Here is a 14,651-nt window from a genome sequence, read left to right as displayed (position 1 = left end):
TAGAAATAAATAAATATAAATAAATAAGCGCAGCCTTATAAAGCAGGCGGCCAGTACCCAAAATGGCCACAGTGAGCAGAAAGGGCAGGAGAGACAGAAAACCTGGACCGTAGTGAAAACCCGGTATGGATCGAGCAGAATCCTTATACAGCATCACTGCTTAATGTGCAATCCATCTGTGATGCGTGCATGAAAATACTAAATGTGGTAGGCAACTATACGGAGTCTTGTCACGATTGCCATATACTGCGTCGCTCCTTAGTGTTAAGAGATTTTAAGGTGGGTGAGTAAGGGGATTAATAAACATAAGTAGTGATTGGAGTGGGATAGTACTAATGATAATTGAGTGCTAAAACATCTATGCTAGACCCCTACACCACTCATATTTTTGGTACAGTGTATTTTTAAAACTGATTTTTAAACTCCAATTCTTGACATAGGCAAAGTAATATCTAGATGTATTATTTGGATGCAGAACATGCTGTTATTACACTTTGAACTCATTTTCCTTTGAACGTGTGTTCAGCATCAATACAGCAAAATAATATAATGTTGACCAGGTGGTTTTCAAGTGAAGCTAATGTATTAAACTTCCACAATACTACTAGTTTTGATGAATCTAACACTTAGCATAGCAGGTAGCAGTGACTACATATACCGCATAAGCCTTTTCCATGTATTTGCAGGTGACTCAGGATATGGAAGCCGGGCTCGGCAGGTGACACAGTAGTTGCGCTGGTTGCTAATCCCAGGGCTCATGCAGAAGGCAGGTACGAGGCACACACTTCCCCCGCTCTGTCATGGACTGTTAAAAAGTCTGTTTAGATGTCTAGATAAATCTAGAGGCGTCTTGCATTACTCGCCTGTTAAGGCCTGACAAAGTATCAATGCTTGCTGCATGTTACACAATATTGCAGTGGGTCAGAACATTCATAGCCATTGTGCATAGGATCTTCAGCTGGATCCTCATATTCCACGTGCTGAAGTCCAGGAGAACACTGCAAGGTGGAATCAGAACCAGAAGCAACTTATACCCCCCCCCCCCCCCCCACCAAAAAAAATTGTCCATTCATGACAAATACTGTTTGACTCTTTTCAATTTCATTAATAACACACACACATTCCCAGCTACCTCAAACTCCTACACCCACAACATCATGAATATATATTTATGTCAAAAAGAGAGCTACTAAGCGTGGCAAATGTATACAACAAAAGACGGGGGTGCCCAATGATACATCCAATTGACAAAACATATATGGTAATAAGCAGTGGTTGACAAATCACCAAAAAATCTACTCGCCACACAAAAAAATCTACTCGCCACCTAGAACCAAACGTGTGCTGCTTGGGCCAATATTTACTCGCCCGGGGGTTAAATCCACTCGCCCGGGGCGAGCAAATGTATAGGTTTGTCGAACACTGGTAATAAGTATAAAATTTAAATACTTCAATAATAATAATAATTACTTGGTTATTTAGTTAAACCCTTTGGCCAAAGCATCATAAGCCTGCATACCAACATCAAGGTCCTACACTACACTCTGAACCCTTCCCCTTACCTCTGTATGAGGGGAAAGAACCATAGTAGATCCTGTTCTTGCAGCAAAGTGAAAAGACCTCCCAAGTTAAAAAGGTGAGGAGGAGTGAGCTCTGGGGGGAGGTGCCACCACCCTCCATACAACTGTTGCCAGTCAGAAATTGATTAACACACACATTCCCAGGTAGCTCAAACTCCTACACCCACCACATATGTGCGCTGTGTATGCATGAGAGTGCTGATTGGTTGCATGAAGTCGTTCCCCATTGGCCAGCATGTGTGTGAGTAGGTGGGAGTGCGGTGGTTGTTTGGTGTTTTGACTTCCGCATATTTATTCTTTGCAGCTGTTTTCACGTGGCACTTTCTGACTCTCTCATTGGTGGTGAGTGTGATTGCACTGGGTTTTGGATATACTGTATAATGAATGTTATGGTCATTTATTTGTTCACTGCATTACCTGGAATAAGGTCCCTCTTGCGATGCCGGTATGTTTTAATACATCATTTTGGATTACAAAGTGCGGTGTGCTGTCTCTTCTTGCCAGCGTGATACCCGGTAAAATTGTTCTATTGGATATCTATGGTATAAGCATCTGTCTATATGACACGGATGGTGTGTGCATTGCTGGACTTACTTGTGTGTGTATATATATATACAGCTCAACCCCGTTATAGCACGATCCGCTATAACGCGGTTTGAGCGTGGACCCCGAATGTAAAAAAAAAGTTAAAGTTTTTTTTTTTGCACACACTCACTGCACACTGCATACATTCACAGCACACTGCATACACTCACAGCACACTGCACACACTCACAGCACACTGCACACACTCACAGCACACTGCATACACTCACAGCACACTGCACACTCACAGCACACTGCATAAACTCACAGCACACTGCATACACTCACAGCACACTGCATACACTCACAGCACACTGCATACACTCACAGCACACTGCACACACTCACAGCACACTGCACACACACAGCACACTGCACACTGCACACACACACACACTGACACACTGACACACACACACACAGTCTCACACAGTCAAATACACACACACACACAGAGACACACTGTCTCTTTAAGGGAGCTTGCTCTCGCAAGACAGAAGCAGAAGCAGGAAGCAGAGACAGGGAGAAGAGCTGCCAGATGCCGGGTAAGTGCTGTGCTGTTGCCGCTGCCCCACCGGGTCTAGGAACGCTGGGAGAGTTCTCAGCTTTCCCCCTCCGGCGGACACCATACCACCACAAAAAAAAAATTCGGCGGCCATTTTTTTCCACGATCCCGTTTATAACGCGGTGGTCGCGGGTGGCCCCCGAGGACCGCGCTATAATCGGGTTAAGCTGTATATATATATATACACACACACACATCTGTATGTATGTAGGTATGTCTTTATTTATATAGCGCCATTAATGTACATAGCGCGTCACAGCAGTAATACACATGACAATCATATAAATAGCTAATAATAAAAAAAATACCCCAAAAAGGGAAGAAGTACTTTCAGACATAAAACTGACATTTAGGAAAACGAGCCCCTGCTCTGAAGAGCTTACAATCTAATTGGTAAGTGGGAGAACTTACAGAGACAGTAGGAAGGTGCTCTGGTAAGTGCGTCTGCAAGGGGCCATGGTCGATGTATGAGGTGTACATATATATACACGCATATATATTCACACACACACACGTGTACAGTATGTGGGTATATAATCACTTTCTTCACAATTTCAGGTGTGTAGGGGTGTTACAGTGATAAAGACACTGGTCTTTGAAGTGGGGCACCTGACTGTACACATATTATCAGCTACATTGGACGTTGTGCTAGTCATCCCCTCAACTCTATATGTCACATGCGCCAAATACTAGATGGTAAGTGTAACGCTTGTTCCATCTAGTCTGACCCACCCAATCTTACATTGGCCCCTGTGGTCTATCCAGCCCTCATTACATGTTCGTGTCTGGTGGTGCACCTGTAGGCAACAGGACTCCCGAGTCTCCCGCATGATGGTATTCGGGGATGTCAAGCCAGACAGGCATCTGAGGTAGTGTGTACGAGTCCTACTTACATCACGTGCAGCGCCTCCACCTCATCAGGATCTATGCGTATGCAGGTAGATGGTCCTGATGAGGAACTCCTTCTTGGTGGTGAGGGCCCCTGGAGAGTAATTACAGACTCATACCATGGGGTTCTCGTTGAACAAGCAATTTTTATTGTGCGTGGTGATAAGGGCCAGCTGCCCCTCACAGTCATTGCCTCAGCCGCACATTGCTCCGTGATCCCCTTTAAAAGGTATGCCCTCCCAATGGAGTGGGATTCCCTCTCCCTGCAGGGAGATCACCCCTGTGCCAGGTCCCTGGACAAAGTTGGCCTTCTTTGGCTGGATATCGAATGGTGCCACTAGTTACTGCACTAGTGGGCACCTTTGAACTTGCTGCTTCACCTTGTAACATCAACCCGCAGCAGCCACACTAACTTTAGACAGTGCAGTGCCTTATATACCCCAGGAAGCAGGCACATCTCTGATGTCACTAACTAGGGACTCAGAGCATGTAGCCACTCCCATCCATACATAGGGCACCTCACCAGGGTGTGAGGGCAAACCTCCATAATTACTGCTGGCATTCCTGTAACTTACCAGGTTTTGCTGCCAGCAGGAGAGATGACTGAAGACATTGTTATGCATGGCTACATAAGTATTCTGTCCCCACGGCACGTCACTGCACCACAATACAGATAGTTACTGTACACCTTAATCCAGCATCATACACATCGACAGGGGGATGTTCTGAACTTCAAATAGCTTATCGAAACGCTAGCAGTTGTAACATAAGTTCGAAGCATAGAGAAAACATGCAGATCCGGCCTGGCACTACATATGGGTGATTTTTGGGGACGGATCTGTCGCAGAACGGCCGGTTCCTTCGGTCTGCGGATTTACGAGAATCAATCTCAAAAAGGGCGATTCGTCATTTTCTGATTTTTTTTATTTACCACCAAAAACCCAATGCGCGGATTCCGCAATACGTGTGTGGATTTTAAGACTCTGTTTCACGTATTGGATTCTTAAAATCCATCAGCGGGTGAGATCCAACGGCGGTTTAATCCGCTCGGATTGAAACTGGAACAATCCGCCGATGGATTTTACACTGCGGAACGGATTGTACATGGAAAGCTGGAGAAATTCCGCGACACGGATTTTGTCTGTTTCGCTGCCATCTCTACTCGGCACACACTGTGCGCGATTGTGAGGTTGTATAATGGCGGGATTTTGTTACTGGTAAAAAGATACTGTTAATTCTGGGCTGCAGCAAGAGCAGATAAACACAAAGCAGAAGAACCACCTCACCTACCGATGTAGCGAGGCTCCCTGTCTCCGGGGGGCCGCGGACGAAGAAGCAAAAGCCTGCAGCGCCGGAGAGTGCTTCCAGATGGGACCACCCACCGCGATAATCCTCCGGCGTCTCAACCACCGCGGTCACGGCAGCTACATCTGTAGCTGCCACAGTGGAGAACTCTCACTGGTAAGGGGTAACATTCTGCTCTGCTCTAGACTAAGGCTGCAGATATCAGATTGATACCGAGAGCATATTATGAATAGCAGATAAATGGATATTTAGGCTTTTTCCTAAACACGATCAGTAATATTGTGAATACAGGACAGTATGCCTTTCAGGCCAAGGATGCATTGTACTTGTCAGTTGCCCTCAGTAAAAAAATATATATATATATATTATTTTTCTACACGCCCCTTTAATTTATTCTTATCCCCGCTCATATCATCGTCTTACTGGTTCTAATAATAATAATAATAATAATAATAATAGCATGTTCTTGTATAGCGCTGCTAGTTTTATGTAGTGCTTTACAGAGACATTTTGCAGGCACAGTCCCTGTCCCGTGGAGCTTACAATCTATATTTATGGTGCCTGAGGCACAAGGAGACTTGCCCAAGGTCACAAGGAGTCGACACCGGGAATTGAACCAGGTACTCACTGAGCCACTCCCTCTCCCTAGCATTTTCTCCTCTCTGCTCCTATATTCCACCTTCTTCTAGTCTCTCCGCTGTACAGTATATTCCGTCCATCTCATATGGTCGCCAAGTTCCGGACACCGTTTCCTAATGTCCCTCCCGACAGCATATTGTAGATGCTGAAGTATCCCCTTTCCTGGGGCAAGGGGCATTGGACCAGGATGAAAAAAGAATGGGTGGGCTGCAGAAACTGACCACGATAAACCACTCAAGAGGCTGACATTAAATATTGATCCTCCTTCTGCCTTCATAAAGCTACCACTCAAAGTCAGCGGCCGGGACCATAATGACTGTCTATCTGCCTCTTCCTTTCTGGTTTTGTTCGTGCCTCCTCCAGCATCAAAAATGCACTAACCTCATAAAATTTGGGGTGTGATAAAAGATGCATGAATCTGAACCTATTTCGAAACACCCAAGTCCATCAGCTGCCTCATCTCTCAGGATTCTCTATGCAACAATGAATTATAACGGCATGAACATTGCATTAAGTCGACTCCTTGCCTAGAAATCTATATAAATAACAGAGTCATGTTAAGCCGACTGTAAACAATGACCCAGCTAGGAGGTGTTGCAATAGCTGTGAAAAAAAATAGTGCTGTATTAGTAATATCTATTAGGAAGAAGGTGACGCTGGAGGACTGTTAAATACTGTATTTCTGAATGTGAATTTTTAATGGTATTCGAGGCTTTATTACAACTGCTGGAAGCATATATTACATCTTTTTGGTGAATTTCTAATACTGTGAGCAGTATAAGTTGTTCAAAACGTATAGTCAGCAAACCAAAATGTTATTACCTATATCCATCTGTTGCTTAAGTAATTGGTTGTATAAAACTAAAAGTACGGTAGTTTGAAACATACAGAACTGGGTAAATTGCAGTATGTTGCCCAAAGATCTTTCCTGTGTATATTTTGAATTATTCTGCTGCAGGTCGGGTACATTTTGGCATGTCATTCTATATCTTAGTTTGTATTTCTCACTATACCCCTGCTAGAGACCGGTATCCTGTCCACCCCTTATAACTCCACTGCTCTCTCTCTCCCATCTAAAACCTTTTTCACTCACTATCCCTTACCCCAAAAAGCATTCAGTGAATACTAAGAACAAACATTCTGAGAATGATGCACTTCAATCGCCTGGACTCCTGGCCCGCTTCTCCCCACACCAGTGGTTTCCAAACTTTTTTGGTTAAGGAACCCCAACCATCTCCAATAGCAACTCTGTGATCAGATGCATTGTAAATTACCCCATCCCTCTCTAATAACGTGTCTGAGATCAGATGCATTTTAAGGAACCCCAACCCTCTCTAATAGTGAGTCTGAGATCAGATGCATTGTAAGGAACCCCAACCCTCTCTAATAGTGTGTCTGAGATCAGATGCATTGTAAGGAACCCCGACCTTCTCTAATAGCACGTCTGAGATCAGATGCATTGTAAGGAGCCCCAACCCCCTCTAATAGTGCATCTGAGATCAGATGCATTGTAAGGAACCCCAACCCTCTCTAATAGTGAGTCTGAGATCAGATGCATTGTAAGGAACCCCAACCCTCTCTAATAGGGTGTCGGAGATCAGATGCATTGTAAGGAACCCCAATCCTCTCTAACAGCGTCTTAGATCAGATGCATTTTAAGGAACTCCCAACCCTCTAATAGCGCGTCTGAGATCAGATGCAGTGTAAGGAACCCCAATCCTCTAATAGCGCATCTGAGATCAGATGCATTGTCAATCCTTCTATATTTGATACAATTTTCAAACAACCAGAAAATTGCAGGGAACCCTTTAAGGATGCTTGAGGAACCCAAGGGCTCCTAGGAAACCTGGTTGAAAAACACTGCCTCACACACATAGACTTACTGTACCAATCGTCATAGTCAAAGAGATCCTGCAATTACAGTCTCCTCTCATTGTCTGCAAATCACCCAACACACCCTGAAATTGTAAGCGCGCCTTTTCACATAATTTGCTTGTATGTTTGATGCACTTATTATATTATAATTCACTATATTCTAATACCTTTTTTCAGAAAGTGCTAAATACATTGTTGGCACTTTGTTAAAAAAAAAATGTATACGTACAGTAGGGTTTTACATGACGGCAAGAGAGCCACCTGTACCCCCATCCTTAAGTGAGACAGTGTGAAGAGTTTCACCCTTGTCAAGTGTGAGCATACCCCATTAAATACCCTACAGGTTCACAAGGGGTTCCAGTATTTCCTGAACTATTCTTTTCTTTCTCCAGGACTGCTCTCCATAGGTTTAGGCCCCAGGTGCACATATTCTCTCAGCAAAGAGCATTGTATTAACTATGACGGCTGTTAATGGTAAAGACATGCAAAAGGGGCATCGACCCTAACATCTCATACCATCAAAACCCGTTAAGGGTAATTCAGGGACTTAAAGTTCCGTTAGTTACGTAATACCGTATCTAAAATCAGTGTTACTCACCTATATTCATATTAGCTTATTACCCGGGCATCTAAATGTGTTTATAGGTATCCCTCCGCGGGAGGGACATACAGTATCTCAATGGGTACTTTGCTAAAATACTCTCTCTCATCTAGACCTTATTTTGACCTTCTTTGCCACCGACCTATTCTCTTCTCGTGGCTGCAACAATGGAAGATGTGCTGTAGGTGCCTGTTACCTGTTGGGAGAGAAGAAATAATTCTATATAGTTTTAGAAATCCACACGGAGTACACCAGGTCCAAAATGTAGCATACTTGTGTAACGGGTATTCCACCCCACCCAATCTCATATATAGTGTGGGTGAGTAGAACATGTAGTGTTACCGGTGTGGTGCGTATACCTGCAGGCTCACAGGAGGTCTGAGCCTCCGCTAATGAGAGCCTGGGGTGAATCCTCTGGAACGGATCTTCTTGGTTCAGCGCCTCCACCTATGTAGGATTCTATGGAAATGTAGAATGACCCTACATAGGAACCCAATAAGAAAATACACACACAGTGATTATATATATACTAAGGGCTTTACTATGAACATATAACACATTACATAACCTTATGCATCTCAGGCCCAATGTCTGACATTCCCACCCAGTGTCCTGTAATCCCCCACCCACATGTCCCGTACTCCTACGGAGGTCGTGGGTGACTGCGCAGTCACTAAGTTATCTATTAGGCCTGTTGGTGCACATGTGTAGAAATACCTTCCGAGCACTCCGATGCTCGGGCCCGCAACACACTTCTCAAAGGGTCAGACGTCCGTCTGATCCTTATTCAGGTACTTCCGCCGGGGACCCCAACGAGGGTCCCACCGCTTCCCGGGAACAACGATATTTCTCTGTGTCCCTACCTACCTAAGGGACACGTTCTGCACTATAGGCCGTCCCTATAAATACAGCAACCTATGGTGGCTTAAGGGTCAATCTCCTAGGGCCTTCGGGGTTGCCTATCCTATATAGGTAGGTCTTGTACCCACCCTACTCATAATACGGGCCCTGGGCCATGGATCCCCGGACTGGTTACCGCTATGAACCCCCCCCAGTTGCCTCGTACTACGCGCAACGCCGCCCTGGGCTATGGCTCCCCGGATTGGTTACCGCTATGAAACCCCCCCAGTGGCCTCGCCACTAGCAACACGGACCCTGGGCTATGGCTCCCCGGACTGGTTACCGCTATGAACCCCCCAGCTGTCTTGTGCCACTAACTCACCTAAACGCCTGCCGCAACGCTCTGCAGACTAACCTCAAACCCCTTATCCCTTGCTATCCCCCAGCTCTGACTACCATGAGTGACAGGGAACCTCTCTAGGACTATCCCTGGCAACACTCCCTAACCTGGGGTAATACAGGGTTAACTAGGGCCTTAGTGCAGGGAGTCTCCGGCTCCTGCACCCTACCTCCTTCCTCTGTCTGTCTCCTTGCCCTGCTTCTTCCTGACTGACACGCAGCTTCAGCCCGCCAAATGTATCTATATCCCTCCAGGGCAGTCCTGCAGCCCTATTGGCTCCTATCAGGCACCTGGTGCCTGTCTCCCTATGCCTCCTGGGAATTGTAGTCCCGAGGCCCTTACTATAACATTGGGGCCGCGTGCGCTCCTCCCCTCTGCCTACACTAACTCCTAATGGCCGCCGCAATCTCTCCCTATGCTTCCCTACTCTCGCGCGACCTCCTAAGAGCCACCTTAGCTCCCTACCCCTATCTGCGCATGCGCGACCTATCTGGGGCTCTCCTGCCCTCGCGCGATCACTGCGCATGCGCGACTTGAAGCGCAATGGCGGCGCCCTGCTCTGCGGCAGCCGGGACCTTAGAGACGCGATCGCGGCCTTAGCAACGGCCCGATCGCGTCCCCGGCAACCGGCCACAGGCAGGAGAAGCCGCGCTGCTCCCTGCTTGGCCCCCACCCTCCGGAATGGCCGTCGGGTCTGCCTCTTGCCGCTGGCAGTACCCGACAGTGTCCGTGGCCACGGAGGCGCCCGGGGGGGTCGCAGGGGGAAAAAGATGACCTGGCTACACTCTCCCCCTGGTGAAAAACCCAACGCCCTCGCTTGGGGAACGGCATCACATGGCACAATTTTACACAGTGAAAAATGACATGGCATAACCCGTACACTTAACAGATCGGCTGCAACATCCATGAAACCGGACACATCACACCCATTATTACCCGAGGCCAGCTGAGTATCAGCTGCTTGCTGAGACCATTTGTGGGGTGCCCCTAACTGATCAGATGGGGGTACCTCACTTTTGCGTCCGTGAGCCTCCCCGGGGTGAATCTCTCGGAGAGTACACCCTAAAGCGACAGCTACTGGCTCTTCGCTACTTCCTCCCCCTGGTGGAAGGAGTAGCACAGTGTCTCTGAATTGGGCCTTTACCCGGTCATCCGCGGCAGGGATGCGGTAGACCAGGAGGCCAGGACCTTTCCCGCGGTCCACCACCTGGCGAATGGCACGCTCCTTTCTGGGCTTAAAGGAGGCCAGTCTCCCTGGATCTTCCTTTACACAGTCCTTGTCCACATAAGTTTGCGAGGCTTCCACTGAGAAGCGAGCACTGAACAATGTCTCGGTTTCACCTGGCAGGGGGGAAAAAGTAGACACCTTACCCCTGCGGTGATTCACGGTGGCCAACAGGTCCTCGGGGACGCTGTCAGTTCCCACCTTGGTGGTATCGGGACCTGCCCCCGGCCCTTCTGGGGCAGTCCACTTACGCGCTGAAAACTCGGTAGCGTTGGATCCCAGTCCTGGGACCACTTGCGTCGGAGCACCCGGGCTCACACTCCGCTCAGGAACCGTAGCTTGGGCCTTCTCCACGGCCACCTCCATCGGAGTCGGTGGGGAACAAGAGGGTTCCTTACCATTCTGCTGGCTGACGATGGGCTTCCCTTCTTCCGGAAGGATCGACGGTAGATACTGGTCCACTCTCATCTCTGGACAGCTACCTTCTAATGAGGACACCTCCACCAGGACGCGATGCAGAGGGGAGCCCTTCGCCCGGGCGACCAGACTTAAGGAGCCATCGTGCTCTGCGGTCACCTGGAGGCTCACCCCCGACACCCCTGGGGCAGTCGACTCACCCTGGTCGTCTGTAGGTACTGGTCCCATGCCTAGGACCGATGGTACCTCTGTAGTAGGTCGGACTGACCATTGTAGGGCACACGGGCCCACAGCAGGGTCCGTATCCTCTGCATCATCGTTGGGGTGGTTCGCCGGTAGGCGCATCGCCACCAAGGGGACTTCAACCTCTTCACTGGAAACTTCTGCATGCTGGGGCACAATAGACTTCAGTAACCGCACACCGCAACATTCACAGTAGGACCACCATGTCAATGTCTCTCTAGAACAGTCACAAGTGGGGCTAAAACACTGTATGCCCATTTCTCCTTCCACCTCGACGGTCCTGAAGTCGAGGGGTCCCTGAGCCACATTGGCTCCCTGAGCGTGGGCTTCTTGCAGGCAGGAGCATATGAAGAGAAGAGACTCTACTCCTGGCGCACGCCAGGCCACATACACACTAGGGTGTATCCCTTGACAGTCTATCTCGGTTTCCTGCTCAGAAAGAAAATATTCTATGTCTACGACAATGCCCTCCTCCTGGTGAACAGAAGGGTCTAATGGCTGTTCACTGTGCTCACTCCCCCTGGTGGAATTTAAAGGAGGGGTGTGCTCTATCACTGAGTGACTCTGGCTCTGCACTGAGTCACTCACATTACGGGGGCGGGGCTCTGGTTTTCCCGCCAGTCCCGGATGGTTTTCTGTAACCTTTTTCTGAGCAGCCTGGCAGTCAGAAGCACGTGTGTCATCTTGAGTTGGCGGGAGCCGCCATTTTAGGTGGGACTCACTGTTAGCCTCCCCTGCTGCAGGAGCCTCCATTTTAACTACAGTCCTGTCAACTACACTGCAGCTTTTTGCATAGATCATGAGACAGTCCCCTGCGGAAGACTCGGGGAGTGTTAATACATGGGGAACAGTCTCTAGGCATATGTCATGCGTGGTGAACAGGAGATAGGTAATCCCCCGGCCGTCAGTATCCAGCCTTAAGTCTGTCACCCGGGCAGTGGCCAATTCCGGACAAGTTCTTACTTGGGCGCGCATAGTGGACAATTCCGTATCATGGGATACTCCGGCCACTACAAACACGCGCCTTGGGGATAATTGCCGCGCTAAGGCCCAGTCATCGACGTCTTGCGGTGACGGCACCGCCATGATGAAAAATATGAATGGGACAATTTGAAAAAATGAAAACAGGGCACCCCAGGTCTGATCTCAGCAGCGCCTCCAAATGTAACGGGTATTCCACCCCACCCAATCTCATATATAGTGTGGGTGAGTAGAACATGTAGTGTTACCGGTGTGGTGCGTATACCTGCAGGCTCACAGGAGGTCTGAGCCTCCGCTAATGAGAGCCTGGGGTGAATCCTCTGGAACGGATCTTCTTGGTTCAGCGCCTCCACCTATGTAGGATTCTATGGAAATGTAGAATGACCCTACATAGGAACCCAATAAGAAAATACACACACAGTGATTATATATATACTAAGGGCTTTACTATGAACATATAACACATTACATAACCTTATGCATCTCAGGCCCAATGTCTGACGTTCCCACCCAGTGTCCTGTAATCCCCCACCCACATGTCCCGTACTCCTACGGAGGTCGTGGGTGACTGCGCAGTCACTAAGTTATCTATTAGGCCTGTTGGTGCACATGTGTAGAAATACCTTCCGAGCACTCCGATGCTCGGGCCCGCAACACACTTCTCAAAGGGTCAGACGTCCGTCTGATCCTTATTCAGGTACTTCCGCCGGGGACCCCAACGAGGGTCCCACCGCTTCCCGGGAACAACGATATTTCTCTGTGTCCCTACCTACCTAAGGGACACGTTCTGCACTATAGGCCGTCCCTATAAATACAGCAACCTATGGTGGCTTAAGGGTCAATCTCCTAGGGCCTTCGGGGTTGCCTATCCTATATAGGTAGGTCTTGTACCCACCCTACTCATAATACGGGCCCTGGGCCATGGATCCCCGGACTGGTTACCGCTATGAACCCCCCCCAGTTGCCTCGTACTACGCGCAACGCCGCCCTGGGCTATGGCTCCCCGGATTGGTTACCGCTATGAAACCCCCCCAGTGGCCTCGCCACTAGCAACACGGACCCTGGGCTATGGCTCCCCGGACTGGTTACCGCTATGAACCCCCCAGCTGTCTTGTGCCACTAACTCACCTAAACGCCTGCCGCAACGCTCTGCAGACTAACCTCAAACCCCTTATCCCTTGCTATCCCCCAGCTCTGACTACCATGAGTGACAGGGAACCTCTCTAGGACTATCCCTGGCAACACTCCCTAACCTGGGGTAATACAGGGTTAACTAGGGCCTTAGTGCAGGGAGTCTCCGGCTCCTGCACCCTACCTCCTTCCTCTGTCTGTCTCCTTGCCCTGCTTCTTCCTGACTGACACGCAGCTTCAGCCCGCCAAATGTATCTATATCCCTCCAGGGCAGTCCTGCAGCCCTATTGGCTCCTATCAGGCACCTGGTGCCTGTCTCCCTATGCCTCCTGGGAATTGTAGTCCCGAGGCCCTTACTATAACATTGGGGCCGCGTGCGCTCCTCCCCTCTGCCTACACTAACTCCTAATGGCCGCCGCAATCTCTCCCTATGCTTCCCTACTCTCGCGCGACCTCCTAAGAGCCACCTTAGCTCCCTACCCCTATCTGCGCATGCGCGACCTATCTGGGGCTCTCCTGCCCTCGCGCGATCACTGCGCATGCGCGACTTGAAGCGCAATGGCGGCGCCCTGCTCTGCGGCCGCCGGGACCTTAGAGACGCGATCGCGGCCTTAGCAACGGCCCGATCGCGTCCCCGGCAACCGGCCACAGGCAGGAGAAGCCGCGCTGCTCCCTGCTTGGCCCCCACCCTCCGGAATGGCCGTCGGGTCTGCCTCTTGCCGCTGGCAGTACCCGACAGCGTCCGTGGCCACGGAGGCGCCCGGGGGGGTCGCAGGGGGAAAAAGATGACCTGGCTACACTTGGTTCATTTTATTCATTTTAAATAGACACTTCCATCTATCACCTTCTGGGCTCCTTGGGGTTGGCCAAGTTACTGTAAGAGAGGATGGAAAAGCAATGTGTTGCTCGCATCTGGCAGCTAATGGGTTATTGCGCAGATTTGACCCGATATGTGGAAGTTATTGTTTTGGAGTTAAGCTTTGGCACTTACAATATAAATCATTAAATAACGTATTTCCTCGATTCTAAGACCCCCTCGATTGTAAGGCGCACCATCGATTTACTAACAGCTTTTCGGGAAAAAAAGAGACACTAATGTACGTTAAATGTACACGCAAAACCATTTTTACTAACCGACTATAGCACTTGGTTGTTGCTTTACCAGAGAACATGGAAGTGCGGTCATTGCTCCAGTGATTAATATTCACTTCACTTAGGCATGGGACATGGTGCAGGGAGCGGCGCTGGGCAGAGCTGACACTCATGCTCTCCTGTTCACGCAGGAGATTTTTCTTGTCCCTGCATGAGCGTCAGCGAGCGCGCTTGTCTGCAGGGTGGGAGCCGGGCGGGAGGCGGGGCTAGGGCGCCACTTCACG

This window comes from Ascaphus truei, chromosome 2 (assembly GCF_040206685.1).
Source record: "Ascaphus truei isolate aAscTru1 chromosome 2, aAscTru1.hap1, whole genome shotgun sequence".
Taxonomy (NCBI): domain Eukaryota; kingdom Metazoa; phylum Chordata; class Amphibia; order Anura; family Ascaphidae; genus Ascaphus; species Ascaphus truei.
The sequence above is the reverse complement of the archived record's forward strand: the minus strand, read 5'-3'. Positions refer to the sequence as shown.